We start from the raw sequence: 27,137 nt of genomic DNA, 5'->3' as shown, positions 1-27,137 counted from the left end.
TACTTTATGGTTATGGATTTACTTTAGAAAATCAGAGTGTAAATATATGTGTGTCTGAATTTCACGATTGTTATTCAAAACGTCATATCTTCTGTCCCCATAATACACAATTTGATTCCTCAAGTTTTGTTTTAATGAAGGATTTCCAATTAAAAAGTTCCATCTTCCCCTTATCAATAACAGTAAGATTTAAGAAAGTAATATCTTGCATCAGCCCCCTGTGATGAGTTTGTGAAAACAGAGTCAGCTCGCAAAATGTCTCATTATTTTGAGCCATTTAATTTCCATGTTTTCTAAAAGTTCTATCATTTGCTCACATCGAATAGACTTTCAGAATACAATCAATAAATTAATGTTTCACTCTACCCGTGTTAGATTTGTGATATTTATGAATACACTTGACAGAAAAAGATTTGATCAACAGTCATGAAAGTGGTCCCACCGAGATTTGAACTCGGATCCTTGGATTCAAAGTCCAAAGTGCTAACCATTACACCATGGAACCTCCCATGTGACAAGGGAGCAAATTGCTGCAGCAATGTGAACATTTCAAAGTTTTTAATGTTCTACAGTCAAAGACCAACAGAATGTTATTACTTTTCTATTCTGTTCAACTTTTGCATATTGAACTATGTTAGGGAAGGATGTTGCCCAGAGGACTCAAGTAACGCTATCACTCTGTTGAACAGTACTTTTTATGTGAGATACGATTTTGCAATAAAATATAAGATTCCCCCGTGAATGCAATCTCTTCTCTCAAAATGAAAAGCTCAACCTGGTACAGGTGGTTTGATGGTATCATGCTTAGCACTCTAGACTCTGAAAACCGGGATCTGAGTACAAATCACAGTGGGACTTATCTAAACTTTACGATTTTCTTTTCCATTCAGTTCTTAGAATTATTAATTGGAAAAACATCTCATTTACTTATAAACTTGTACATATCCACTTTACACGTATGTATCTCCCTATATCTTGCTATATGTCTCTGTATATTTATAGGACAACATAAACACATACATTATAAAAATGCATATAATTAGTAGAGGTGAAAATAATGAAAAGTTGTTGCCTCTCCACATTTGAAACATGAGCTTCTTCTCCTTACTCTTCTATATGTCATGAAATTGAGATAGTCACTTTTTACTCAATTTTGATCTAACAATATAGTTGATTTATACAAAGCATATCATATGATTTGTGAATAATCTTAAAAGAGAAAATTAGATCAGTACCTGTGAGGCCTCCAAGCAAAAGCTTATGTTTCACGATTGCAGATCGACTGTTGAAAATCAGCATGAAAAACGTTTTATTTCACAATTTCCATACTAATATACAAAAAACATTTGTACTATCTGAATGATACCGTCATTGTGGTTCTCTAGGTTTGATTTAAGAACACTTCTCTTTCAAAATGTGCTAAATTTGCCTTATCAATAGCGCAGAAAGCTTCAAAAAGGGATGCTGGGAATCAGGCCTCTGAAATGCATTTCAGAAAAACAGGATAGGATTTCTTAATGTCACACTATTTTGTGTAGGAATGTGATGTAAACGTATTATAATGTTTGTATTTCTGTAACTTGTTCAAGCTGATGGACGTTTTGAAAGGAATCAATAATTGTCTCTTTCAACCTACTGGTGTTGGATTTGAGCTATCAATAAACAAAGGTGACAGAAATAGAAAAGGTCAAGAGTAATAAAATAGTACCCCCAAGATTTGGACTGGTACCTTTGCATGCAAAGTCCAACGTGCCAATCATTGCTCTTTGGCGCAGCCCATTTGAGAGACAAAGAAATGGGTGTATTAGTTTGGAAATGTAAAATGTTTTAATATGTTACAGTCAAAGATGATCATTATGATATAACTTGCCTATCCTGATAAACGTTTGCATATTTAACACTGTTAAGGAGAATGTATCTGAACAGAATCAAATCACATTATAGCTCTTTACACTATGAGCATTCAACAGAGATATCGTTTCATCAATGTAAGAAATGCCCCGCACTAATGCGCTCTCTTTTGTCTCAATGGAAAAATGACTCATGTATGGGAGGGTTCCATGGTGTAATGGTTAGCACTCTGGACTCTGAATCCAGCGATCCAAGTCCAAGCTCGGTGGGACCTGTATGAATTATGAGATTTACTATTTCACCCATTTCTTAGAATTTGGTCTTGGAAAAACATAACGTCAATGTTTTATACTGATACTTATCAACGTATAAGTATGCATCTATGTATACATAGCTATATCCGTCTAGATAGCGATAAGACTATATAAAGAAATCAATTATTCATAAACATATGTATTGAAGCTGAAAACTAAAAACTGTTGTTTCCCATCCACAATTTAAACGTTAGGTTCATTTCCTCTCTCATCTATATGACCAGTAATGAGATAGTTAATTTTTGCTGATTTCTTATATGACAACATGCTTGACTTACACAGTGCATTTAATTCTGAATTTCTTTGAAAGAGAAATTCAGATTATTACCTTTGACACGTCTTTCGAAAGATTTTACTTTATGGTTATGGATTTACTTTAGAAAATCAGAGTGTAAATATATGTGTGTCTGAATTTCACGATTGTTATTCAAAACGTCATATCTTCTGTCCCCATAATACACAATTTGATTCCTCAAGTTTTGTTTTAATGAAGGATTTCCAATTAAAAAGTTCCATCTTCCCCTTATCAATAACAGTAAGATTTAAGAAAGTAATATCTTGCATCAGCCCCCTGTGATGAGTTTGTGAAAACAGAGTCAGCTCGCAAAATGTCTCATTATTTTGAGCCATTTAATTTCCATGTTTTCTAAAAGTTCTATCATTTGCTCACATCGAATAGACTTTCAGATTACAATCAATAAATTAATGTTTCACTCTACCCGTGTTAGATTTGTGATATTTATGAATACACTTGACAGAAAAAGATTTGATCAACAGTCATGAAAGTGGTCCCACCGAGATTTGAACTCGGATCCTTGGATTCAAAGTCCAAAGTGCTAACCATTACACCATGGAACCTCCCATGTGACAAGGGAGCAAATTGCTGCAGCAATGTGAACATTTCAAAGTTTTTAATGTTCTACAGTCAAAGACCAACAGAATGTTATTACTTTTCTATTCTGTTCAACTTTTGCATATTGAACTATGTTAGGGAAGGATGTTGCCCAGAGGACTCAAGTAACGCTATCACTCTGTTGAACAGTACTTTTTATGTGAGATACGATTTTGCAATAAAATATAAGATTCCCCCGTGAATGCAATCTCTTCTCTCAAAATGAAAAGCTCAACCTGGTACAGGTGGTTTGATGGTATCATGCTTAGCACTCTAGACTCTGAAAACCGGGATCTGAGTACAAATCACAGTGGGACTTATCTAAACTTTACGATTTTCTTTTCCATTCAGTTCTTAGAATTATTAATTGGAAAAACATCTCATTTACTTATAAACTTGTACATATCCACTTTACACGTATGTATCTCCCTATATCTTGCTATATGTCTCTGTATATTTATAGGACAACATAAACACATACATTATAAAAATGCATATAATTAGTAGAGGTGAAAATAATGAAAAGTTGTTGCCTCTCCACATTTGAAACATGAGCTTCTTCTCCTTACTCTTCTATATGTCATGAAATTGAGATAGTCACTTTTTACTCAATTTTGATCTAACAATATAGTTGATTTATACAAAGCATATCATATGATTTGTGAATAATCTTAAAAGAGAAAATTAGATCAGTACCTGTGAGGCCTCCAAGCAAAAGCTTATGTTTCACGATTGCAGATCGACTGTTGAAAATCAGCATGAAAAACGTTTTATTTCACAATTTCCATACTAATATACAAAAAACATTTGTACTATCTGAATGATACCGTCATTGTGGTTCTCTAGGTTTGATTTAAGAACACTTCTCTTTCAAAATGTGCTAAATTTGCCTTATCAATAGCGCAGAAAGCTTCAAAAAGGGATGCTGGGAATCAGGCCTCTGAAATGCATTTCAGAAAAACAGGATAGGATTTCTTAATGTCACACTATTTTGTGTAGGAATGTGATGTAAACGTATTATAATGTTTGTATTTCTGTAACTTGTTCAAGCTGATGGACGTTTTGAAAGGAATCAATAATTGTCTCTTTCAACCTACTGGTGTTGGATTTGAGCTATCAATAAACAAAGGTGACAGAAATAGAAAAGGTCAAGAGTAATAAAATAGTACCCCCAAGATTTGGACTGGTACCTTTGCATGCAAAGTCCAACGTGCCAATCATTGCTCTTTGGCGCAGCCCATTTGAGAGACAAAGAAATGGGTGTATTAGTTTGGAAATGTAAAATGTTTTAATATGTTACAGTCAAAGATGATCATTATGATATAACTTGCCTATCCTGATAAACGTTTGCATATTTAACACTGTTAAGGAGAATGTATCTGAACAGAATCAAATCACATTATAGCTCTTTACACTATGAGCATTCAACAGAGATATCGTTTCATCAATGTAAGAAATGCCCCGCACTAATGCGCTCTCTTTTGTCTCAATGGAAAAATGACTCATGTATGGGAGGGTTCCATGGTGTAATGGTTAGCACTCTGGACTCTGAATCCAGCGATCCAAGTCCAAGCTCGGTGGGACCTGTATGAATTATGAGATTTACTATTTCACCCATTTCTTAGAATTTGGTCTTGGAAAAACATAACGTCAATGTTTTATACTGATACTTATCAACGTATAAGTATGCATCTATGTATACATAGCTATATCCGTCTAGATAGCGATAAGACTATATAAAGAAATCAATTATTCATAAACATATGTATTGAAGCTGAAAACTAAAAACTGTTGTTTCCCATCCACAATTTAAACGTTAGGTTCATTTCCTCTCTCATCTATATGACCAGTAATGAGATAGTTAATTTTTGCTGATTTCTTATATGACAACATGCTTGACTTACACAGTGCATTTAATTCTGAATTTCTTTGAAAGAGAAATTCAGATTATTACCTTTGACACGTCTTTCGAAAGATTTTACTTTATGGTTATGGATTTACTTTAGAAAATCAGAGTGTAAATATATGTGTGTCTGAATTTCACGATTGTTATTCAAAACGTCATATCTTCTGTCCCCATAATACACAATTTGATTCCTCAAGTTTTGTTTTAATGAAGGATTTCCAATTAAAAAGTTCCATCTTCCCCTTATCAATAACAGTAAGATTTAAGAAAGTAATATCTTGCATCAGCCCCCTGTGATGAGTTTGTGAAAACAGAGTCAGCTCGCAAAATGTCTCATTATTTTGAGCCATTTAATTTCCATGTTTTCTAAAAGTTCTATCATTTGCTCACATCGAATAGACTTTCAGAATACAATCAATAAATTAATGTTTCACTCTACCCGTGTTAGATTTGTGATATTTATGAATACACTTGACAGAAAAAGATTTGATCAACAGTCATGAAAGTGGTCCCACCGAGATTTGAACTCGGATCCTTGGATTCAAAGTCCAAAGTGCTAACCATTACACCATGGAACCTCCCATGTGACAAGGGAGCAAATTGCTGCAGCAATGTGAACATTTCAAAGTTTTTAATGTTCTACAGTCAAAGACCAACAGAATGTTATTACTTTTCTATTCTGTTCAACTTTTGCATATTGAACTATGTTAGGGAAGGATGTTGCCCAGAGGACTCAAGTAACGCTATCACTCTGTTGAACAGTACTTTTTATGTGAGATACGATTTTGCAATAAAATATAAGATTCCCCCGTGAATGCAATCTCTTCTCTCAAAATGAAAAGCTCAACCTGGTACAGGTGGTTTGATGGTATCATGCTTAGCACTCTAGACTCTGAAAACCGGGATCTGAGTACAAATCACAGTGGGACTTATCTAAACTTTACGATTTTCTTTTCCATTCAGTTCTTAGAATTATTAATTGGAAAAACATCTCATTTACTTATAAACTTGTACATATCCACTTTACACGTATGTATCTCCCTATATCTTGCTATATGTCTCTGTATATTTATAGGACAACATAAACACATACATTATAAAAATGCATATAATTAGTAGAGGTGAAAATAATGAAAAGTTGTTGCCTCTCCACATTTGAAACATGAGCTTCTTCTCCTTACTCTTCTATATGTCATGAAATTGAGATAGTCACTTTTTACTCAATTTTGATCTAACAATATAGTTGATTTATACAAAGCATATCATATGATTTGTGAATAATCTTAAAAGAGAAAATTAGATCAGTACCTGTGAGGCCTCCAAGCAAAAGCTTATGTTTCACGATTGCAGATCGACTGTTGAAAATCAGCATGAAAAACGTTTTATTTCACAATTTCCATACTAATATACAAAAAACATTTGTACTATCTGAATGATACCGTCATTGTGGTTCTCTAGGTTTGATTTAAGAACACTTCTCTTTCAAAATGTGCTAAATTCGCCTTATCAATAGCGCAGAAAGCTTCAAAAAGGGATGCTGGGAATCAGGCCTCTGAAATGCATTTCAGAAAAACAGGATAGGATTTCTTAATGTCACACTATTTTGTGTAGGAATGTGATGTAAACGTATTATAATGTTTGTATTTCTGTAACTTGTTCAAGCTGATGGACGTTTTGAAAGGAATCAATAATTGTCTCTTTCAACCTACTGGTGTTGGATTTGAGCTATGAATAAACAAAGGTGACAGAAATAGAAAAGGTCAAGAGTAATAAAATAGTACCCCCAAGATTTGGACTGGTACCTTTGCATGCATAGTCCAACGTGCCAATCATTGCTCTTTGGCGCAGCCCATGTGAGAGACAAAGAAATGGGTGTATTAGTTTGCAAATGTAAAATGTTTTAATATGTTACAGTCAAAGATGATCATTATGATATAACTTGCCTATCCTGATAAACGTTTGCATATTTAACACTGTTAAGGAGAATGTATCTGAACAGAATCAAATCACATTATAGCTCTTTACACTATGAGCATTCAACAGAGATATCGTTTCATCAATGTAAGAAATGCCCCCGCACTAATGCGCTCTCTTTTGTCTCAATGGAAAAATGACTAATGTATGGGAGGGTTCCATGGTGTAATGGTTAGCACTCTGGACTCTGAATCCAGCGATCCGAGTTCAAATCTCGGTGGGACCTGCTTGAATTATGAGATTTACTATTTCACCCATTTCTTAGAATTTGGTCTTGGAAAAACATAACGTCAATGTTTTATACTGATACTTATCAACGTATAAGTATGCATCTATGTATACATAGCTATATCCGTCTAGATAGCGATAAGACTATATAAAGAAATCAATTATTCATAAACATATGTATTGAAGCTGAAAACTAAAAACTGTTGTTTCCCATCCACAATTTAAACGTTAGGTTCATTTCCTCTCTCATCTATATGACCAGTAATGAGATAGTTAATTTTTGCTGATTTCTTATATGACAACATGCTTGACTTACACAGTGCATTTAATTGTGAATTTCTTTGAAAGAGAAATTCAGATTATTACCTTTGACACGTCTTTCGAAAGATATTACTTTATGGTTATGGATTTACTTTAGAAAATCAGAGTGTAAATATATGTGTGTCTGAATTTCACGATTGTTATTCAAAACGTCATATCTTCTGTCCCCATAATACACAATTTGATTCCTCAAGTTTTGTTTTAATGAAGGATTTCCAATTAAAAAGTTCCATCTTCCCCTTATCAATAACAGTAAGATTTAAGAAAGTAATATCTTGCATCAGCCCCCTGTGATGAGTTTGAGAAAACAGAGTCAGCTCGCAAAATGTCTCATTATTTTGAGCCATTTAATTTCCATGTTTTCTAAAAGTTCTATCATTTGCTCACATCGAATAGACTTTCAGAATACAATCAATAAATTAATGTTTCACTCTACACGTGTTAGATTTGTGATATTTATGAATACACTTGACAGAAAAAGATTTGATCAACAGTCATGAAAGTGGTCCCACCGAGATTTGAACTCGGATCCTTGGATTCAAAGTCCAAAGTGCTAACCATTACACCATGGAACCTCCCATGTGACAAGGGAGCAAATTGCTGCAGCAATGTGAACATTTCAAAGTTTTTAATGTTCTACAGTCAAAGACCAACAGAATGTTATTACTTTTCTATTCTGTTCAACTTTTGCATATTGAACTATGTTAGGGAAGGATGTTGCCCAGAGGACTCAAGTAACGCTATCACTCTGTTGAACAGTACTTTTTATGTGAGATACGATTTTGCAATAAAATATAAGATTCCCCCGTGAATGCAATCTCTTCTCTCAAAATGAAAAGCTCAACCTGGTACAGGTGGTTTGATGGTATCATGCTTAGCACTCTAGACTCTGAAAACCGGGATCTGAGTACAAATCACAGTGGGACTTATCTAAACTTTACGATTTTCTTTTCCATTCAGTTCTTAGAATTATTAATTGGAAAAACATCTCATTTACTTATAAACTTGTACATATCCACTTTACACGTATGTATCTCCCTATATCTTGCTATATGTCTCTGTATATTTATAGGACAACATAAACACATACATTACAAAAATGCATATAATTAGTAGAGGTGAAAATAATGAAAAGTTGTTGCCTCTCCACATTTGAAACATGAGCTTCTTCTCCTTACTCTTCTATATGTCATGAAATTGAGATAGTCACTTTTTACTCAATTTTGATCTAACAATATAGTTGATTTATACAAAGCATATCATATGATTTGTGAATAATCTTAAAAGAGAAAATTAGATCAGTACCTGTGAGGCCTCCAAGCAAAAGCTTATGTTTCACGATTTCAGATCGACTGTTGAAAATCAGCATGAAAAACGTTTTATTTCACAATTTCCATACTAATATACAAAAACATTTGTACTATCTGAATGATACCGTCATTGTGGTTCTCTAGGTTTGATTTAAGAACACTTCTCTTTCAAAATGTGCTAAATTCGCCTTATCAATAGCGCAGAAAGCTTCAAAAAGGGATGCTGGGAATCAGGCCTCTGAAATGCATTTCAGAAAAACAGGATAGGATTTCTTAATGTCACACTATTTTGTGTAGGAATGTGATGTAAACGTATTATAATGTTTGTATTTCTGTAACTTGTTCAAGCTGATGGACGTTTTGAAAGGAATCAATAATTGTCTCTTTCAACCTACTGGTGTTGGATTTGAGCTATCAATAAACAAAGGTGACAGAAATAGAAAAGGTCAAGTGTAATAAAATAGTACCCCCAAGATTTGGACTGGTACCTTTGCATGCATAGTCCAACGTGCCAATCATTGCTCTTTGGCGCAGCCCATGTGAGAGACAAAGAAATGGGTGTATTAGTTTGCAAATGTAAAATGTTTTAATATGTTACAGTCAAAGATGATCATTATGATATAACTTGCCTATCCTGATAAACGTTTGCATATTTAACACTGTTAAGGAGAATGTATCTGAACAGAATCAAATCACATTATAGCTCTTTACACTATGAGCATTCAACAGAGATATCGTTTCATCAATGTAAGAAATGCCCCGCACTAATGCGCTCTCTTTTGTCTCAATGGAAAAATGACTCATGTATGGGAGGGTTCCATGGTGTAATGGTTAGCACTCTGGACTCTGAATCCAGCGATCCAAGTCCAAGCTCGGTGGGACCAGCTTGAATTATGAGATTTACTATTTCACCCATTTCTTAGAATTTGGTCTTGGAAAAACATAACGTCAATGTTTTATACTGATACTTATCAACGTATAAGTATGCATCTATGTATACATAGCTATATCCGTCTAGATAGCGATAAGACTATATAAAGAAATCAATTATTCATAAACATATGTATTGAAGCTGAAAACTAAAAACTGTTGTTTCCCATCCACAATTTAAACGTTAGGTTCATTTCCTCTCTCATCTATATGACCAGTAATGAGATAGTTAATTTTTGCTGATTTCTTATATGACAACATGCTTGACTTACACAGTGCATTTAATTGTGAATTTCTTTGAAAGAGAAATTCAGATTATTACCTTTGACACGTCTTTCGAAAGATTTTACTTTATGGTTATGGATTTACTTTAGAAAATCAGAGTGTAAATATATGTGTGTCTGAATTTCATGATTGTTATTCAAAACGTCATATCTTCTGTCCCCATAATACACAATTTGATTCCTCAAGTTTTGTTTTAATGAAGGATTTCCAATTAAAAAGTTCCATCTTCCCCTTATCAATAACAGTAAGATTTAAGAAAGTAATATCTTGCATCAGCCCCCTGTGATGAGTTTGAGAAAACAGAGTCAGCTCGCAAAATGTCTCATTATTTTGAGCCATTTAATTTCCATGTTTTCTAAAAGTTCTATCATTTGCTCACATCGAATAGACTTTCAGAATACAATCAATAGATTAATGTTTCACTCTACCCGTGTTAGATTTGTGATATTTATGAATACACTTGACAGAAAAAGATATGATCAACAGTCATGAAAGTGGTCCCACCGAGATTTGAACTCGGATCCTTGGATTCAAAGTCCAAAGTGCTAACCATTACACCATGGAACCTCCCATGTGACAAGGGAGCAAATTGCTGCAGCAATGTGAACATTTCAAAGTTTTTAATGTTCTACAGTCAAAGACCAACAGAATGTTATTACTTTTCTATTCTGTTCAACTTTTGCATATTGAACTATGTTAGGGAAGGATGTTGCCCAGAGGACTCAAGTAACGCTATCACTCTGTTGAACAGTACTTTTTATGTGAGATACGATTTTGCAATAAAATATAAGATTCCCCCGTGAATGCAATCTCTTCTCTCAAAATGAAAAGCTCAACCTGGTACAGGTGGTTTGATGGTATCATGCTTAGCACTCTAGACTCTGAAAACCGGGATCTGAGTACAAATCACAGTGGGACTTATCTAAACTTTACGATTTTCTTTTCCATTCAGTTCTTAGAATTATTAATTGGAAAAACATCTCATTTACTTATAAACTTGTACATATCCACTTTACACGTATGTATCTCCCTATATCTTGCTATATGTCTCTGTATATTTATAGGACAACATAAACACATACATTATAAAAATGCATATAATTAGTAGAGGTGAAAATAATGAAAAGTTGTTGCCTCTCCACATTTGAAACATGAGCTTCTTCTCCTTACTCTTCTATATGTCATGAAATTGAGATAGTCACTTTTTACTCAATTTTGATCTAACAATATAGTTGATTTATACAAAGCATATCATATGATTTGTGAATAATCTTAAAAGAGAAAATTAGATCAGTACCTGTGAGGCCTCCAAGCAAAAGCTTATGTTTCACGATTGCAGATCGACTGTTGAAAATCAGCATGAAAAACGTTTTATTTCACAATTTCCATACTAATATACAAAAAACATTTGTACTATCTGAATGATACCGTCATTGTGGTTCTCTAGGTTTGATTTAAGAACACTTCTCTTTCAAAATGTGCTAAATTCGCCTTATCAATAGCGCAGAAAGCTTCAAAAAGGGATGCTGGGAATCAGGCCTCTGAAATGCATTTCAGAAAAACAGGATAGGATTTCTTAATGTCACACTATTTTGTGTAGGAATGTGATGTAAACGTATTATAATGTTTGTATTTCTGTAACTTGTTCAAGCTGATGGACGTTTTGAAAGGAATCAATAATTGTCTCTTTCAACCTACTGGTGTTGGATTTGAGCTATGAATAAACAAAGGTGACAGAAATAGAAAAGGTCAAGAGTAATAAAATAGTACCCCCAAGATTTGGACTGGTACCTTTGCATGCATAGTCCAACGTGCCAATCATTGCTCTTTGGCGCAGCCCATGTGAGAGACAAAGAAATGGGTGTATTAGTTTGCAAATGTAAAATGTTTTAATATGTTACAGTCAAAGATGATCATTATGATATAACTTGCCTATCCTGATAAACGTTTGCATATTTGACACTGTTAAGGAGAATGTATCTGAACAGAATCAAATCACATTATAGCTCTTTACACTATGAGCATTCAACAGAGATATCGTTTCATCAATGTAAGAAATGCCCCCGCACTAATGCGCTCTCTTTTGTCTCAATGGAAAAATGACTAATGTATGGGAGGGTTCCATGGTGTAATGGTTAGCACTCTGGACTCTGAATCCAGCGATCCAAGTTCAAATCTCGGTGGGACCTGCTTGAATTATGAGATTTACTATTTCACCCATTTCTTAGAATTTGGTCTCGGAAAAACATAACGTCAATGTTTTATACTGATACTTATCAACGTATAAGTATGCATCTATGTATACATAGCTATATCCGTCTAGATAGCGATAAGACTATATAAAGGAATCAATTATTCATAAACATATGTATTGAAGCTGAAAACTAAAAACTGTTGTTTCCCATCCACAATTTAAACGTTAGGTTCATTTCCTCTCTCATCTATATGACCAGTAATGAGATAGTTAATTTTTGCTGATTTCTTATATGACAACATGCTTGACTTACACAGTGCATTTAATTGTGAATTTCTTTGAAAGAGAAATTCAGATTATTACCTTTGACACGTCTTTCGAAAGATTTTACTTTATGGTTATGGATTTACTTTAGAAAATCAGAGTGTAAATATATGTGTGTCTGAATTTCATGATTGTTATTCAAAACGTCATATCTTCTGTCCCCATAATACACAATTTGATTCCTCAAGTTTTGTTTTAATGAAGGATTTCCAATTAAAAAGTTCCATCTTCCCCTTATCAATAACAGTAAGATTTAAGAAAGTAATATCTTGCATCAGCCCCCTGTGATGAGTTTGAGAAAACAGAGTCAGCTCGCAAAATGTCTCATTATTTTGAGCCATTTAATTTCCATGTTTTCTAAAAGTTCTATCATTTGCTCACATCGAATAGACTTTCAGAATACAATCAATAGATTAATGTTTCACTCTACCCGTGTTAGATTTGTGATATTTATGAATACACTTGACAGAAAAAGATATGATCAACAGTCATGAAAGTGGTCCCACCGAGATTTGAACTCGGATCCTTGGATTCAAAGTCCAAAGTGCTAACCATTACACCATGGAACCTCCCATGTGACAAGGGAGCAAATTGCTGCAGCAATGTGAACATTTCAAAGTTTTTAATGTTCTACAGTCAAAGACCAACAGAATGTTATTACTTTTCTATTCTGTTCAACTTTTGCATATTGAACTATGTTAGGGAAGGATGTTGCCCAGAGGACTCAAGTAACGCTATCACTCTGTTGAACAGTACTTTTTATGTGAGATACGATTTTGCAATAAAATATAAGATTCCCCCGTGAATGCAATCTCTTCTCTCAAAATGAAAAGCTCAACCTGGTACAGGTGGTTTGATGGTATCATGCTTAGCACTCTAGACTCTGAAAACCGGGATCTGAGTACAAATCACAGTGGGACTTATCTAAACTTTACGATTTTCTTTTCCATTCAGTTCTTAGAATTATTAATTGGAAAAACATCTCATTTACTTATAAACTTGTACATATCCACTTTACACGTATGTATCTCCCTATATCTTGCTATATGTCTCTGTATATTTATAGGACAACATAAACACATACATTATAAAAATGCATATAATTAGTAGAGGTGAAAATAATGAAAAGTTGTTGCCTCTCCACATTTGAAACATGAGCTTCTTCTCCTTACTCTTCTATATGTCATGAAATTGAGATAGTCACTTTTTACTCAATTTTGATCTAACAATATAGTTGATTTATACAAAGCATATCATATGATTTGTGAATAATCTTAAAAGAGAAAATTAGATCAGTACCTGTGAGGCCTCCAAGCAAAAGCTTATGTTTCACGATTGCAGATCGACTGTTGAAAATCAGCATGAAAAACGTTTTATTTCACAATTTCCATACTAATATACAAAAAACATTTGTACTATCTGAATGATACCGTCATTGTGGTTCTCTAGGTTTGATTTAAGAACACTTCTCTTTCAAAATGTGCTAAATTCGCCTTATCAATAGCGCAGAAAGCTTCAAAAAGGGATGCTGGGAATCAGGCCTCTGAAATGCATTTCAGAAAAACAGGATAGGATTTCTTAATGTCACACTATTTTGTGTAGGAATGTGATGTAAACGTATTATAATGTTTGTATTTCTGTAACTTGTTCAAGCTGATGGACGTTTTGAAAGGAATCAATAATTGTCTCTTTCAACCTACTGGTGTTGGATTTGAGCTATGAATAAACAAAGGTGACAGAAATAGAAAAGGTCAAGAGTAATAAAATAGTACCCCCAAGATTTGGACTGGTACCTTTGCATGCATAGTCCAACGTGCCAATCATTGCTCTTTGGCGCAGCCCATGTGAGAGACAAAGAAATGGGTGTATTAGTTTGCAAATGTAAAATGTTTTAATATGTTACAGTCAAAGATGATCATTATGATATAACTTGCCTATCCTGATAAACGTTTGCATATTTGACACTGTTAAGGAGAATGTATCTGAACAGAATCAAATCACATTATAGCTCTTTACACTATGAGCATTCAACAGAGATATCGTTTCATCAATGTAAGAAATGCCCCCGCACTAATGCGCTCTCTTTTGTCTCAATGGAAAAATGACTAATGTATGGGAGGGTTCCATGGTGTAATGGTTAGCACTCTGGACTCTGAATCCAGCGATCCAAGTTCAAATCTCGGTGGGACCTGCTTGAATTATGAGATTTACTATTTCACCCATTTCTTAGAATTTGGTCTCGGAAAAACATAACGTCAATGTTTTATACTGATACTTATCAACGTATAAGTATGCATCTATGTATACATAGCTATATCCGTCTAGATAGCGATAAGACTATATAAAGGAATCAATTATTCATAAACATATGTATTGAAGCTGAAAACTAAAAACTGTTGTTTCCCATCCACAATTTAAACGTTAGGTTCATTTCCTCTCTCATCTATATGACCAGTAATGAGATAGTTAATTTTTGCTGATTTCTTATATGACAACATGCTTGACTTACACAGTGCATTTAATTGTGAATTTCTTTGAAAGAGAAATTCAGATTATTACCTTTGACACGTCTTTCGAAAGATATTACTTTATGGTTATGGATTTACTTTAGAAAATCAGAGTGTAAATATATGTGTGTCTGAATTTCACGATTGTTATTCAAAACGTCATATCTTCTGTCCCCATAATACACAATTTGATTCCTCAAGTTTTGTTTTAATGAAGGATTTCCAATTAAAAAGTTCCATCTTCCCCTTATCAATAACAGTAAGATTTAAGAAAGTAATATCTTGCATCAGCCCCCTGTGATGAGTTTGAGAAAACAGAGTCAGCTCGCAAAATGTCTCATTATTTTGAGCCATTTAATTTCCATGTTTTCTAAAAGTTCTATCATTTGCTCACATCGAATAGACTTTCAGAATACAATCAATAGATTAATGTTTCACTCTACCCGTGTTAGATTTGTGATATTTATGAATACACTTGACAGAAAAAGATTTGATCAACAGTCATGAAAGTGGTCCCACCGAGATTTGAACTCGGATCCTTGGATTCAAAGTCCAAAGTGCTAACCATTACACCATGGAACCTCCCATGTGACAAGGGAGCAAATTGCTGCAGCAATGTGAACATTTCAAAGTTTTTAATGTTCTACAGTCAAAGACCAACAGAATGTTATTACTTTTCTATTCTGTTCAACTTTTGCATATTGAACTATGTTAGGGAAGGATGTTGCCCAGAGGACTCAAGTAACGCTATCACTCTGTTGAACAGTACTTTTTATGTGAGATACGATTTTGCAATAAAATATAAGATTCCCCCGTGAATGCAATCTCTTCTCTCAAAATGAAAAGCTCAACCTGGTACAGGTGGTTTGATGGTATCATGCTTAGCACTCTAGACTCTGAAAACCGGGATCTGAGTACAAATCACAGTGGGACTTATCTAAACTTTACGATTTTCTTTTCCATTCAGTTCTTAGAATTATTAATTGGAAAAACATCTCATTTACTTATAAACTTGTACATATCCACTTTACACGTATGTATCTCCCTATATCTTGCTATATGTCTCTGTATATTTATAGGACAACATAAACACATACATTATAAAAATGCATATAATTAGTAGAGGTGAAAATAATGAAAAGTTGTTGCCTCTCCACATTTGAAACATGAGCTTCTTCTCCTTACTCTTCTATATGTCATGAAATTGAGATAGTCACTTTTTACTCAATTTTGATCTAACAATATAGTTGATTTATACAAAGCATATCATATGATTTGTGAATAATCTTAAAAGAGAAAATTAGATCAGTACCTGTGAGGCCTCCAAGCAAAAGCTTATGTTTCACGATTGCAGATCGACTGTTGAAAATCAGCATGAAAAACGTTTTATTTCACAATTTCCATACTAATATACAAAAAACATTTGTACTATCTGAATGATACCGTCATTGTGGTTCTCTAGGTTTGATTTAAGAACACTTCTCTTTCAAAATGTGCTAAATTCGCCTTATCAATAGCGCAGAAAGCTTCAAAAAGGGATGCTGGGAATCAGGCCTCTGAAATGCATTTCAGAAAAACAGGATAGGATTTCTTAATGTCACACTATTTTGTGTAGGAATGTGATGTAAACGTATTATAATGTTTGTATTTCTGTAACTTGTTCAAGCTGATGGACGTTTTGAAAGGAATCAATAATTGTCTCTTTCAACCTACTGGTGTTGGATTTGAGCTATGAATAAACAAAGGTGACAGAAATAGAAAAGGTCAAGAGTAATAAAATAGTACCCCCAAGATTTGGACTGGTACCTTTGCATGCATAGTCCAACGTGCCAATCATTGCTCTTTGGCGCAGCCCATGTGAGAGACAAAGAAATGGGTGTATTAGTTTGCAAATGTAAAATGTTTTAATATGTTACAGTCAAAGATGATCATTATGATATAACTTGCCTATCCTGATAAACGTTTGCATATTTAACACTGTTAAGGAGAATGTATCTGAACAGAATCAAATCACATTATAGCTCTTTACACTATGAGCATTCAACAGAGATATCGTTTCATCAATGTAAGAAATGCCCCCGCACTAATGCGCTCTCTTTTGTCTCAATGGAAAAATGACTAATGTATGGGAGGGTTCCATGCTGTAATGGTTAGCACTCTGGACTCTGAATCCAGCGATCCGAGTTCAAATCTCGGTGGGACCTGCTTGAATTATGAGATTTACTATTTCACCCATTTCTTAGAATTTGGTCTTGGAAAAACATAACGTCAATGTTTTATACTGATACTTATCAACGTATAAGTATGCATCTATGTATACATAGCTATATCCGTCTAGATAGCGATAAGACTATATAAAGAAATCAATTATTCATAAACATATGTATTGAAGCTGAAAACTAAAAACTGTTGTTTCCCATCCACAATTTAAACGTTAGGTTCATTTCCTCTCTCATCTATATGACCAGTAATGAGATAGTTAATTTTTGCTGATTTCTTATATGACAACATGCTTGACTTACACAGTGCATTTAATTGTGAATTTCTTTGAAAGAGAAATTCAGATTATTACCTTTGACACGTCTTTCGAAAGATATTACTTTATGGTTATGGATTTACTTTAGAAAATCAGAGTGTAAATATATGTGTGTCTGAATTTCACGATTGTTATTCAAAACGTCATATCTTCTGTCCCCATAATACACAATTTGATTCCTCAAGTTTTGTTTTAATGAAGGATTTCCAATTAAAAAGTTCCATCTTCCCCTTATCAATAACAGTAAGATTTAAGAAAGTAATATCTTGCATCAGCCCCCTGTGATGAGTTTGAGAAAACAGAGTCAGCTCGCAAAATGTCTCATTATTTTGAGCCATTTAATTTCCATGTTTTCTAAAAGTTCTATCATTTGCTCACATCGAATAGACTTTCAGAATACAATCAATAGATTAATGTTTCACTCTACCCGTGTTAGATTTGTGATATTTATGAATACACTTGACAGAAAAAGATTTGATCAACAGTCATGAAAGTGGTCCCACCGAGATTTGAACTCGGATCCTTGGATTCAAAGTCCAAAGTGCTAACCATTACACCATGGAACCTCCCATGTGACAAGGGAGCAAATTGCTGCAGCAATGTGAACATTTCAAAGTTTTTAATGTTCTACAGTCAAAGACCAACAGAATGTTATTACTTTTCTATTCTGTTCAACTTTTGCATATTGAACTATGTTAGGGAAGGATGTTGCCCAGAGGACTCAAGTAACGCTATCACTCTGTTGAACAGTACTTTTTATGTGAGATACGATTTTGCAATAAAATATAAGATTCCCCCGTGAATGCAATCTCTTCTCTCAAAATGAAAAGCTCAACCTGGTACAGGTGGTTTGATGGTATCATGCTTAGCACTCTAGACTCTGAAAACCGGGATCTGAGTACAAATCACAGTGGGACTTATCTAAACTTTACGATTTTCTTTTCCATTCAGTTCTTAGAATTATTAATTGGAAAAACATCTCATTTACTTATAAACTTGTACATATCCACTTTACACGTATGTATCTCCCTATATCTTGCTATATGTCTCTGTATATTTATAGGACAACATAAACACATACATTATAAAAATGCATATAATTAGTAGAGGTGAAAATAATGAAAAGTTGTTGCCTCTCCACATTTGAAACATGAGCTTCTTCTCCTTACTCTTCTATATGTCATGAAATTGAGATAGTCACTTGTTACTCAATTTTGATCTAACAATATAGTTGATTTATACAAAGCATATCATATGATTTGTGAATAATCTTAAAAGAGAAAATTAGATCAGTACCTGTGAGGCCTCCAAGCAAAAGCTTATGTTTCACGATTGCAGATCGACTGTTGAAAATCAGCATGAAAAACGTTTTATTTCACAATTTCCATACTAATATACAAAAAACATTTGTACTATCTGAATGATACCGTCATTGTGGTTCTCTAGGTTTGATTTAAGAACACTTCTCTTTCAAAATGTGCTAAATTCGCCTTATCAATAGCGCAGAAAGCTTCAAAAAGGGATGCTGGGAATCAGGCCTCTGAAATGCATTTCAGAAAAACAGGATAGGATTTCTTAATGTCACACTATTTTGTGTAGGAATGTGATGTAAACGTATTATAATGTTTGTATTTCTGTAACTTGTTCAAGCTGATGGACGTTTTGAAAGGAATCAATAATTGTCTCTTTCAACCTACTGGTGTTGGATTTGAGCTATGAATAAACAAAGGTGACAGAAATAGAAAAGGTCAAGAGTAATAAAATAGTACCCCCAAGATTTGGACTGGTACCTTTGCATGCAAAGTCCAACGTGCCAATCATTGCTCTTTGGCGCAGCCCATGTGAGAGACAAAGAAATGGGTGTATTAGTTTGGAAATGTAAAATGTTTTAATATGTTACAGTCAAAGATGATCATTATGATATAACTTGCCTATCCTGATAAACGTTGCATATTTAACACTGTTAAGGAGAATGTATCTGAACAGAATCAAATCACATTATAACTCTTTACACTATGAGCATTCAACAGAGATATCGTTTCATCAATGTAAGAAATGCCCCGCACTAATGCGCTCTCTTTTGTCTCAATGGAAAAATGACTCATGTATGGGAGGGTTCCATGGTGTAATGGTTAGCACTCTGGACTCTGAATCCAGCGATCCAAGTCCAAGCTCGGTGGGACCTGTATGAATTATGAGATTTACTATTTCACCCATTTCTTAGAATTTGGTCTTGGAAAAACATAACGTCAATGTTTTATACTGATACTTATCAACGTATAAGTATGCATCTATGTATACATAGCTATATCCGTCTAGATAGCGATAAGACTATATAAAGAAATCAATTATTCATAAACATATGTATTGAAGCTGAAAACTAAAAACTGTTGTTTCCCATCCACAATTTAAACGTTAGGTTCATTTCCTCTCTCATCTATATGACCAGTAATGAGATAGTTAATTTTTGCTGATTTCTTATATGACAACATGCTTGACTTACACAGTGCATTTAATTGTGAATTTCTTTGAAAGAGAAATTCAGATTATTACCTTTGACACGTCTTTCGAAAGATATTACTTTATGGTTATGGATTTACTTTAGAAAATCAGAGTGTAAATATATGTGTGTCTGAATTTCACGATTGTTATTCAAAACGTCATATCTTCTGTCCCCATAATACACAATTTGATTCCTCAAGTTTTGTTTTAATGAAGGATTTCCAATTAAAAAGTTCCATCTTCCCCTTATCAATAACAGTAAGATTTAAGAAAGTAATATCTTGCATCAGCCCCCTGTGATGAGTTTGAGAAAACAGAGTCAGCTCGCAAAATGTCTCATTATTTTGAGCCATTTAATTTCCATGTTTTCTAAAAGTTCTATCATTTGCTCACATCGAATAGACTTTCAGAATACAATCAATAGATTAATGTTTCACTCTACCCGTGTTAGATTTGTGATATTTATGAATACACTTGACAGAAAAAGATTTGATCAACAGTCATGAAAGTGGTCCCACCGAGATTTGAACTCGGATCCTTGGATTCAAAGTCCAAAGTGCTAACCATTACACCATGGAACCTCCCATGTGACAAGGGAGCAAATTGCTGCAGCAATGTGAACATTTCAAAGTTTTTAATGTTCTACAGTCAAAGACCAACAGAATGTTATTACTTTTCTATTCTGTTCAACTTTTGCATATTGAACTATGTTAGGGAAGGATGTTGCCCAGAGGACTCAAGTAACGCTATCACTCTGTTGAACAGTACTTTTTATGTGAGATACGATTTTGCAATAAAATATAAGATTCCCCCGTGAATGCAATCTCTTCTCTCAAAATGAAAAGCTCAACCTGGTACAGGTGGTTTGATGGTATCATGCTTAGCACTCTAGACTCTGAAAACCGGGATCTGAGTACAAATCACAGTGGGACTTATCTAAACTTTACGATTTTCTTTTCCATTCAGTTCTTAGAATTATTAATTGGAAAAACATCTCATTTACTTATAAACTTGTACATATCCACTTTACACGTATGTATCTCCCTATATCTTGCTATATGTCTCTGTATATTTATAGGACAACATAAACACATACATTATAAAAATGCATATAATTAGTAGAGGTGAAAATAATGAAAAGTTGTTGCCTCTCCACATTTGAAACATGAGCTTCTTCTCCTTACTCTTCTATATGTCATGAAATTGAGATAGTCACTTTTTACTCAATTTTGATCTAACAATATAGTTGATTTATACAAAGCATATCATATGATTTGTGAATAATCTTAAAAGAGAAAATTAGATCAGTACCTGTGAGGCCTCCAAGCAAAAGCTTATGTTTCACGATTGCAGATCGACTGTTGAAAATCAGCATGAAAAACGTTTTATTTCACAATTTCCATACTAATATACAAAAAACATTTGTACTATCTGAATGATACCGTCATTGTGGTTCTCTAGGTTTGATTTAAGAACACTTCTCTTTCAAAATGTGCTAAATTCGCCTTATCAATAGCGCAGAAAGCTTCAAAAAGGGATGCTGGGAATCAGGCCTCTGAAATGCATTTCAGAAAAACAGGATAGGATTTCTTAATGTCACACTATTTTGTGTAGGAATGTGATGTAAACGTATTATAATGTTTGTATTTCTGTAACTTGTTCAAGCTGATGGACGTTTTGAAAGGAATCAATAATTGTCTCTTTCAACCTACTGGTGTTGGATTTGAGCTATGAATAAACAAAGGTGACAGAAATAGAAAAGGTCAAGAGTAATAAAACAGTACCCCCAAGATTTGGACTGGTACCTTTGCATGCATAGTCCAACGTGCCAATCATTGCTCTTTGGCGCAGCCCATGTGAGAGACAAAGAAATGGGTGTATTAGTTTGCAAATGTAAAATGTTTTAATATGTTACAGTCAAAGATGATCATTATGATATAACTTGCCTATCCTGATAAACGTTTGCATATTTAACACTGTTAAGGAGAATGTATCTGAACAGAATCAAATCACATGATAGCTCTTTACACTATGAGCATTCAACAGAGATATTGTTTCATCAATGTAAGAAATGCCCCCGCACTAATGCGCTCTCTTTTGTCTCAATGGAAAAATGACTAATGTATGGGAGGGTTCCATGCTGTAATGGTTAGCACTCTGGACTCTGAATCCAGCGATCCGAGTTCAAATCTCGGTGGGACCTGCTTGAATTATGAGATTTACTATTTCACCCATTTCTTAGAATTTGGTCTTGGAAAAACATAACGTCAATGTTTTATACTGATACTTATCAACGTATAAGTATGCATCTATGTATACATAGCTATATCCGTCTAGATAGCGATAAGACTATATAAAGAAATCAATTATTCATAAACATATGTATTGAAGCTGAAAACTAAAAACTGTTGTTTCCCATCCACAATTTAAACGTTAGGTTCATTTCCTCTCTCATCTATATGACCAGTAATGAGATAGTTAATTTTTGCTGATTTCTTATATGACAACATGCTTGACTTACACAGTGCATTTAATTGTGAATTTCTTTGAAAGAGAAATTCAGATTATTACCTTTGACACGTCTTTCGAAAGATATTACTTTATGGTTATGGATTTACTTTAGAAAATCAGAGTGTAAATATATGTGTGTCTGAATTTCACGATTGTTATTCAAAACGTCATATCTTCTGTCCCCATAATACACAATTTGATTCCTCAAGTTTTGTTTTAATGAAGGATTTCCAATTAAAAAGTTCCATCTTCCCCTTATCAATAACAGTAAGATTTAAGAAAGTAATATCTTGCATCAGCCCCCTGTGATGAGTTTGAGAAAACAGAGTCAGCTCGCAAAATGTCTCATTATTTTGAGCCATTTAATTTCCATGTTTTCTAAAAGTTCTATCATTTGCTCACATCGAATAGACTTTCAGAATACAATCAATAGATTAATGTTTCACTCTACCCGTGTTAGATTTGTGATATTTATGAATACACTTGACAGAAAAAGATTTGATCAACAGTCATGAAAGTGGTCCCACCGAGATTTGAACTCGGATCCTTGGATTCAAAGTCCAAAGTGCTAACCATTACACCATGGAACCTCCCATGTGACAAGGGAGCAAATTGCTGCAGCAATGTGAACATTTCAAAGTTTTTAATGTTCTACAGTCAAAGACCAACAGAATGTTATTACTTTTCTATTCTGTTCAACTTTTGCATATTGAACTATGTTAGGGAAGGATGTTGCCCAGAGGACTCAAGTAACGCTATCACTCTGTTGAACAGTACTTTTTATGTGAGATACGATTTTGCAATAAAATATAAGATTCCCCCGTGAATGCAATCTCTTCTCTCAAAATGAAAAGCTCAACCTGGTACAGGTGGTTTGATGGTATCATGCTTAGCACTCTAGACTCTGAAAACCGGGATCTGAGTACAAATCACAGTGGGACTTATCTAAACTTTACGATTTTCTTTTCCATTCAGTTCTTAGAATTATTAATTGGAAAAACATCTCATTTACTTATAAACTTGTACATATCCACTTTACACGTATGTATCTCCCTATATCTTGCTATATGTCTCTGTATATTTATAGGACAACATAAACACATACATTATAAAAATGCATATAATTAGTAGAGGTGAAAATAATGAAAAGTTGTTGCCTCTCCACATTTGAAACATGAGCTTCTTCTCCTTACTCTTCTATATGTCATGAAATTGAGATAGTCACTTTTTACTCAATTTTGATCTAACAATATAGTTGATTTATACAAAGCATATCATATGATTTGTGAATAATCTTAAAAGAGAAAATTAGATCAGTACCTGTGAGGCCTCCAAGCAAAAGCTTATGTTTCACGATTGCAGATCGACTGTTGAAAATCAGCATGAAAAACGTTTTATTTCACAATTTCCATACTAATATACAAAAAACATTTGTACTATCTGAATGATACCGTCATTGTGGTTCTCTAGGTTTGATTTAAGAACACTTCTCTTTCAAAATGTGCTAAATTCGCCTTATCAATAGCGCAGAAAGCTTCAAAAAGGGATGCTGGGAATCAGGCCTCTGAAATGCATTTCAGAAAAACAGGATAGGATTTCTTAATGTCACACTATTTTGTGTAGGAATGTGATGTAAACGTATTATAATGTTTGTATTTCTGTAACTTGTTCAAGCTGATGGACGTTTTGAAAGGAATCAATAATTGTCTCTTTCAACCTACTGGTGTTGGATTTGAGCTATGAATAAACAAAGGTGACAGAAATAGAAAAGGTCAAGAGTAATAAAACAGTACCCCCAAGATTTGGACTGGTACCTTTGCATGCATAGTCCAACGTGCCAATCATTGCTCTTTGGCGCAGCCCATGTGAGAGACAAAGAAATGGGTGTATTAGTTTGCAAATGTAAAATGTTTTAATATGTTACAGTCAAAGATGATCATTATGATATAACTTGCCTATCCTGATAAACGTTTGCATATTTAACACTGTTAAGGAGAATGTATCTGAACAGAATCAAATCACATGATAGCTCTTTACACTATGAGCATTCAACAGAGATATTGTTTCATCAATGTAAGAAATGCCCCCGCACTAATGCGCTCTCTTTTGTCTCAATGGAAAAATGACTAATGTATGGGAGGGTTCCATGCTGTAATGGTTAGCACTCTGGACTCTGAATCCAGCGATCCGAGTTCAAATCTCGGTGGGACCTGCTTGAATTATGAGATTTACTATTTCACCCATTTCTTAGAATTTGGTCTTGGAAAAACATAACGTCAATGTTTTATACTGATACTTATCAACGTATAAGTATGCATCTATGTATACATAGCTATATCCGTCTAGATAGCGATAAGACTATATAAAGAAATCAATTATTCATAAACATATGTATTGAAGCTGAAAACTAAAAACTGTTGTTTCCCATCCACAATTTAAACGTTAGGTTCATTTCCTCTCTCATCTATATGACCAGTAATGAGATAGTTAATTTTTGCTGATTTCTTATATGACAACATGCTTGACTTACACAGTGCATTTAATTGTGAATTTCTTTGAAAGAGAAATTCAGATTATTACCTTTGACACGTCTTTCGAAAGATATTACTTTATGGTTATGGATTTACTTTAGAAAATCAGAGTGTAAATATATGTGTGTCTGAATTTCACGATTGTTATTCAAAACGTCATATCTTCTGTCCCCATAATACACAATTTGATTCCTCAAGTTTTGTTTTAATGAAGGATTTCCAATTAAAAAGTTCCATCTTCCCCTTATCAATAACAGTAAGATTTAAGAAAGTAATATCTTGCATCAGCCCCCTGTGATGAGTTTGAGAAAACAGAGTCAGCTCGCAAAATGTCTCATTATTTTGAGCCATTTAATTTCCATGTTTTCTAAAAGTTCTATCATTTGCTCACATCGAATAGACTTTCAGAATACAATCAATAGATTAATGTTTCACTCTACCCGTGTTAGATTTGTGATATTTATGAATACACTTGACAGAAAAAGATTTGATCAACAGTCATGAAAGTGGTCCCACCGAGATTTGAACTCGGATCCTTGGATTCAAAGTCCAAAGTGCTAACCATTACACCATGGAACCTCCCATGTGACAAGGGAGCAAATTGCTGCAGCAATGTGAACATTTCAAAGTTTTTAATGTTCTACAGTCAAAGACCAACAGAATGTTATTACTTTTCTATTCTGTTCAACTTTTGCATATTGAACTATGTTAGGGAAGGATGTTGCCCAGAGGACTCAAGTAACGCTATCACTCTGTTGAACAGTACTTTTTATGTGAGATACGATTTTGCAATAAAATATAAGATTCCCCCGTGAATGCAATCTCTTCTCTCAAAATGAAAAGCTCAACCTGGTACAGGTGGTTTGATGGTATCATGCTTAGCACTCTAGACTCTGAAAACCGGGATCTGAGTACAAATCACAGTGGGACTTATCTAAACTTTACGATTTTCTTTTCCATTCAGTTCTTAGAATTATTAATTGGAAAAACATCTCATTTACTTATAAACTTGTACATATCCACTTTACACGTATGTATCTCCCTATATCTTGCTATATGTCTCTGTATATTTATAGGACAACATAAACACATACATTATAAAAATGCATATAATTAGTAGAGGTGAAAATAATGAAAAGTTGTTGCCTCTCCACATTTGAAACATGAGCTTCTTCTCCTTACTCTTCTATATGTCATGAAATTGAGATAGTCACTTTTTACTCAATTTTGATCTAACAATATAGTTGATTTATACAAAGCATATCATATGATTTGTGAATAATCTTAAAAGAGAAAATTAGATCAGTACCTGTGAGGCCTCCAAGCAAAAGCTTATGTTTCACGATTGCAGATCGACTGTTGAAAATCAGCATGAAAAACGTTTTATTTCACAATTTCCATACTAATATACAAAAAACATTTGTACTATCTGAATGATACCGTCATTGTGGTTCTCTAGGTTTGATTTAAGAACACTTCTCTTTCAAAATGTGCTAAATTCGCCTTATCAATAGCGCAGAAAGCTTCAAAAAGGGATGCTGGGAATCAGGCCTCTGAAATGCATTTCAGAAAAACAGGATAGGATTTCTTAATGTCACACTATTTTGTGTAGGAATGTGATGTAAACGTATTATAATGTTTGTATTTCTGTAACTTGTTCAAGCTGATGGACGTTTTGAAAGGAATCAATAATTGTCTCTTTCAACCTACTGGTGTTGGATTCGAGCTATCAATAAACAAAGGTGACAGAAATAGAAAAGGTCAAGAGTAATAAAATAGTACCCCCAAGATTTGGACTGGTACCTTTGCATGCAAAGTCCAACGTGCCAATCATTGCTCTTTGGCGCAGCCCATGTGAGAGACAAAGAAATGGGTGTATTAGTTTGGAAATGTAAAATGTTTTAATATGTTACAGTCAAAGATGATCATTATGATATAACTTGCCTATCCTGATAAACGTTGCATATTTAACACTGTTAAGGAGAATGTATCTGAACAGAATCAAATCACATTATAACTCT

General features: G+C 34.0%; 17 non-coding genes across 17 annotated transcripts; 6 read left to right on the top strand and 11 right to left on the bottom strand.

The window, feature by feature from the left end:
- Positions 1-433: 433 nt before the first annotated feature.
- TRNAQ-UUG (transfer RNA glutamine (anticodon UUG)) lies at positions 434-505 on the bottom strand. Its single transcript has one exon. It is a non-coding gene; the product is annotated as a tRNA-Gln (tRNA).
- Positions 506-2,951: 2,446 nt separating this feature from the next.
- On the bottom strand, positions 2,952-3,023 carry TRNAQ-UUG (transfer RNA glutamine (anticodon UUG)). The gene has a single exon. It is a non-coding gene; the product is annotated as a tRNA-Gln (tRNA).
- Positions 3,024-5,469: 2,446 nt separating this feature from the next.
- TRNAQ-UUG (transfer RNA glutamine (anticodon UUG)) lies at positions 5,470-5,541 on the bottom strand. The gene has a single exon. It is a non-coding gene; the product is annotated as a tRNA-Gln (tRNA).
- A 1,550-nt stretch (positions 5,542-7,091) lies between these two features.
- TRNAQ-CUG (transfer RNA glutamine (anticodon CUG)) lies at positions 7,092-7,163 on the top strand. The gene has a single exon. It is a non-coding gene; the product is annotated as a tRNA-Gln (tRNA).
- Positions 7,164-7,989: 826 nt separating this feature from the next.
- On the bottom strand, positions 7,990-8,061 carry TRNAQ-UUG (transfer RNA glutamine (anticodon UUG)). Its single transcript has one exon. It is a non-coding gene; the product is annotated as a tRNA-Gln (tRNA).
- A 2,445-nt stretch (positions 8,062-10,506) lies between these two features.
- TRNAQ-UUG (transfer RNA glutamine (anticodon UUG)) lies at positions 10,507-10,578 on the bottom strand. Its single transcript has one exon. It is a non-coding gene; the product is annotated as a tRNA-Gln (tRNA).
- Positions 10,579-12,128: 1,550 nt separating this feature from the next.
- On the top strand, positions 12,129-12,200 carry TRNAQ-CUG (transfer RNA glutamine (anticodon CUG)). Its single transcript has one exon. It is a non-coding gene; the product is annotated as a tRNA-Gln (tRNA).
- An 826-nt stretch (positions 12,201-13,026) lies between these two features.
- TRNAQ-UUG (transfer RNA glutamine (anticodon UUG)) lies at positions 13,027-13,098 on the bottom strand. The gene has a single exon. It is a non-coding gene; the product is annotated as a tRNA-Gln (tRNA).
- Positions 13,099-14,648: 1,550 nt separating this feature from the next.
- On the top strand, positions 14,649-14,720 carry TRNAQ-CUG (transfer RNA glutamine (anticodon CUG)). Its single transcript has one exon. It is a non-coding gene; the product is annotated as a tRNA-Gln (tRNA).
- An 826-nt stretch (positions 14,721-15,546) lies between these two features.
- Positions 15,547-15,618, bottom strand: TRNAQ-UUG (transfer RNA glutamine (anticodon UUG)). The gene has a single exon. It is a non-coding gene; the product is annotated as a tRNA-Gln (tRNA).
- A 1,550-nt stretch (positions 15,619-17,168) lies between these two features.
- On the top strand, positions 17,169-17,240 carry TRNAQ-CUG (transfer RNA glutamine (anticodon CUG)). Its single transcript has one exon. It is a non-coding gene; the product is annotated as a tRNA-Gln (tRNA).
- Positions 17,241-18,066: 826 nt separating this feature from the next.
- On the bottom strand, positions 18,067-18,138 carry TRNAQ-UUG (transfer RNA glutamine (anticodon UUG)). Its single transcript has one exon. It is a non-coding gene; the product is annotated as a tRNA-Gln (tRNA).
- A 2,445-nt stretch (positions 18,139-20,583) lies between these two features.
- Positions 20,584-20,655, bottom strand: TRNAQ-UUG (transfer RNA glutamine (anticodon UUG)). The gene has a single exon. It is a non-coding gene; the product is annotated as a tRNA-Gln (tRNA).
- Positions 20,656-22,205: 1,550 nt separating this feature from the next.
- Positions 22,206-22,277, top strand: TRNAQ-CUG (transfer RNA glutamine (anticodon CUG)). The gene has a single exon. It is a non-coding gene; the product is annotated as a tRNA-Gln (tRNA).
- An 826-nt stretch (positions 22,278-23,103) lies between these two features.
- Positions 23,104-23,175, bottom strand: TRNAQ-UUG (transfer RNA glutamine (anticodon UUG)). The gene has a single exon. It is a non-coding gene; the product is annotated as a tRNA-Gln (tRNA).
- A 1,550-nt stretch (positions 23,176-24,725) lies between these two features.
- Positions 24,726-24,797, top strand: TRNAQ-CUG (transfer RNA glutamine (anticodon CUG)). The gene has a single exon. It is a non-coding gene; the product is annotated as a tRNA-Gln (tRNA).
- Positions 24,798-25,623: 826 nt separating this feature from the next.
- Positions 25,624-25,695, bottom strand: TRNAQ-UUG (transfer RNA glutamine (anticodon UUG)). Its single transcript has one exon. It is a non-coding gene; the product is annotated as a tRNA-Gln (tRNA).
- Positions 25,696-27,137: the final 1,442 nt, after the last annotated feature.

The sequence above is a fragment of the Lissotriton helveticus genome, chromosome 4_1, assembly GCF_964261635.1.
Source record: "Lissotriton helveticus chromosome 4_1, aLisHel1.1, whole genome shotgun sequence".
NCBI lineage: Eukaryota > Metazoa > Chordata > Amphibia > Caudata > Salamandridae > Lissotriton > Lissotriton helveticus.
This window is presented reverse-complemented; position numbering and strand designations above follow the sequence as displayed.